The sequence below is a fragment of the Myotis davidii genome, unplaced genomic scaffold, assembly GCF_000327345.1.
Source record: "Myotis davidii unplaced genomic scaffold, ASM32734v1 scaffold332, whole genome shotgun sequence".
In the NCBI taxonomy this organism is placed as follows: domain Eukaryota; kingdom Metazoa; phylum Chordata; class Mammalia; order Chiroptera; family Vespertilionidae; genus Myotis; species Myotis davidii.
In genome coordinates this window covers 4169951-4173251 of record NW_006285779.1, presented here as the reverse complement: position 1 = coordinate 4173251, position 3301 = coordinate 4169951, and positions in this window count along the sequence as shown.

The window sequence follows — 3301 nt, the reverse complement described above, 5'->3', positions numbered from 1 at the left end:
CTCTTCCTCCCTTCCTTCCTTCCTTCCTTCCTTCCTTCCTTCCTTCCTTCCTTCTTTCCTTCCATTCTTTTCATTCTTCTCAGTCCTCTGCTTCTCATACTATCCCTGGTTTGTTCTCTTTCTCTCTCTCTCTTTCTCTCTCTCTCTCTCTCTCTGTCTCTTTCTCTCTCTCTCTCTCTCTCTCTCTCTCTCTCTCTCCCCCCCTCCCTTTTCTTCTCCCTCTCTCCTCCCTCTCTACCTCTCTGTTCCCCTCTTCTTCCCCCTCATTTGGGTTCATTCTTCCCCCAGTGCAAGGTGTAGCAATTAAAAGCGCCCTTGTGACAGGGCTTCCACCCTGCTATAGAGCAGGAGGCTGCAACATCTCCCTCAGCACCTGGTGAAAAGCTGACACCTCCTCCCCAGCAATGTAGGAGAAAGGGGAGGGAACTAGAGTAAGTGGGGTTGTGTTGTGTGTTCCTCCTCTAGTCAACCTGGAAAAGGCAAAGAAAAAAATGATTTTTAAAACTTTCACCTTTTCTCTTGTTCCAGGAGCAATTAACACAGGTTCAAGTGGCAAATTTGATTTTCAAGGGAAGGAAAGCTGCTCTGGTGCCTTCCTCCAGGGACTTCAGAGCTCTCTGCGTGCACATGCACCTGCCAGCCGGCCCCAGCCTGACCTGAGCAGCCTCCTACTGAGCCCCTTCCCTAAAGATACTTACACCAAATCACAATGGTCATCATGACAATAAGGCAGGAAAGCAAGTAATTACAGATCTGGCCCTGGTAATTTTTCCCCCCTAAGAAGCCACAACGTTTAAACTTGGTTTGCCCTGGACCTCAGGGTCTGACAAGACAATAACAACAGAAAAAGCTTTTAAAACCAATTTAGCACACGTGAAAATGTAATTCTAATGAAGAATCAATAGGCTGGCGGATCATTTTTCCTGGGACTCCTTGGAGAACCTGAGAGAGACTCTCAATCAATGGGGCGGGCAGTGAGCAAGAGGGCCCAAGAGACAGTGTGGGACAGGGGTGAGAGCTTAGGACAAAGAGAAGCAGAGCCTGAGGGGGGAGGTGGGTGGGAGGCTGAGGTATGGAGCTGAGCCCTTGACTGGCATCACTTTGCAGGCTTCCGTAGTCTCCAAAACTCCAAGAGTATCAGAGCCAAGAGCTAAGAAACCTCCTTCCTCCTCTTGGTCCTTCTGGTATGCGACAGGCTGCTTAGCACAATGGCCTCAGCTTCTTTCCCCTGGGCCTAGGCCCCAGCCTTGGCACTGCCCCAACCCTGGGCCCTGTGTTCAGGTAACTGTGACGAGCTGGCTCAAGAGCAGGTAGGGACACTGAACTGAGTGTGTCTCAGTTCAAAACACCTGGCTCCCCAGTGGTGCTTCCCTGCTGTGTGTGTGTGTGTGTGTGTGTGGTGAGACAGAGAGAGAGAGAGAGAGAGAGAGAGAGAGAGAGAGAGAGAATGATTTGCTAAGCCACTGTTGATAATAGGCTGAGAGGAAAGAGAAACTTTGGGTCTCGGTTCTTGTCTCTGATAATATAGGAGCAAGAGCAATGAATGTGTCTGTGGTCACACTTTACATTTTATAAGTCACTTCCACACAAGTTATCTTGTGAGAAACCTGTAAGGACAAGGATTATTACCACTATTTTAGAGAAGCGGCTAACAAAGGCACAAAAAGCTAAATAGTGAAGGTATGAGTCAGCAGGTCATGGCCCTTGTGTGTGACTGGGTGCGATTCTGAGTGACAGAGAGACTAACTATGTGTGTGAACATCTAAGATCACACGTGTGTCATGGAGTAACCACGTGAGAGTGTGATTTGTGTGTGTATGTGTGTGTGTGTGACTAGGGTATCATTTATGCTTTTTGCTCTCCCATTCTTGTCCTTGTTAGTGGTTCTATGTATAAAAAAAAGGCAAAAAAATATTTTGGAAAAATCACTGTTTGAAAAAGAAATGAAAAGAAACACTGGCAAATCTGATGTTTTAAGTCACAAGTAATGGTAAGATGGTAATTTGGCCATGATTTGCCCGAAAGAATAGAAATTCATGTATCTGTAGGAAGATTTTAAAAATTTAAGTTGGGAAACAATGACATAGATTTTGCCTCTGGGGTCCTGTGCCCCTCCAGCTTCCTGTTCCTAGTTGTATAATTTTTCTAGAGGAACTTCAGCTGAAGCGGATGGGACTCCCAGTAATAAACGTCCAGTTCCTAACCTACCTTAGGGCTTACCCAGCACTTTTTTGGACAGCCTTTCCATGTTACTCAGCCTGTGTGAGCAAGGTTGTGTGAGAGCAGGAGGCCCAGGGTAAGTGGGAAGGGTTATAAAGTGGGGCAAATGAGAAAGGGGTACACAGGGGGTAGGAGTAGGAGCAATGGTGCTTGATAGGTGTCTGAGTGTTTAAGTAGTAGGAGTACAAGAGAGTGAATGTGAGAAAGTGGTGTATGAGAGGTTTGAAGGAGAATTTGTGACAAAGGTGTGAAAGGGGTAAATTCCAGACAGAAAGGGCAGGATGTGGGGAAAAGCTAAAGGGAAACTTAGCTGAAGTGATCCTTTGTTCAGGCATGAAAGAGCATGAGTGTGTTTGGACAGGCTGTGCACCTGAGGGTCCAAGAAATAGGCTGAGAGGACCAGAACACTGTGGAACAGGTGGCTCAAGTAGGCGGTCACGTGATTGTGGCAGGAGTTTGGGAGGGCTCTGGTCATTTTCCCTTTCCCTGGGGCCCCACATCATCTCCTTAAGGCAAGGACAACAGGATTTTTCCTTTTTATTCTGAGTTGTTGTCGTTTTAATGCAGAGAAGGAGAGCTTCTGAGGGACTCAGGGAGCAGTTCCACAATGTATTGGTGAGAGGGGCCACCAGGGAGGAGGTCCTGTGTGGAGGAGAAAGTTGGGGTGTGTGGGTAGGGATCTTGGAAACTGAGGCCGAGACCCCGGTGTGTGTGGCAGGCTGTGGAGCCTGATGAAGGAGAAAATCAGATGGGGCCAATGCTGTGAGTCACCGGGAAGGGGACCTCACGGAAGTGGGGAGTGCATGAGAGTATCATAGACGCCCCTGCGCTTGATGCTGGAGGCTGGAGACTGACGGGGAGCGCCTGTCACAGTGAAGAGGGGGTGGGGTGAGAGAGTGCCGGCGTCTAGGCTGGGGAATTGGTCTCTGGGTGCTTCTGGCAGCGCGGGAGTCGCTTGCCTGAGGCTGGCTTGGGGCCTGGGGGCGTGTGCGCGCGTGTGCGGGGGCGGAGAGCCGGGGGCTCCCCCGCGCGTGGCTGTGCCTCTGGGCGGACGGGGGCGGGAGCGCGGGCAGGAGCGGAG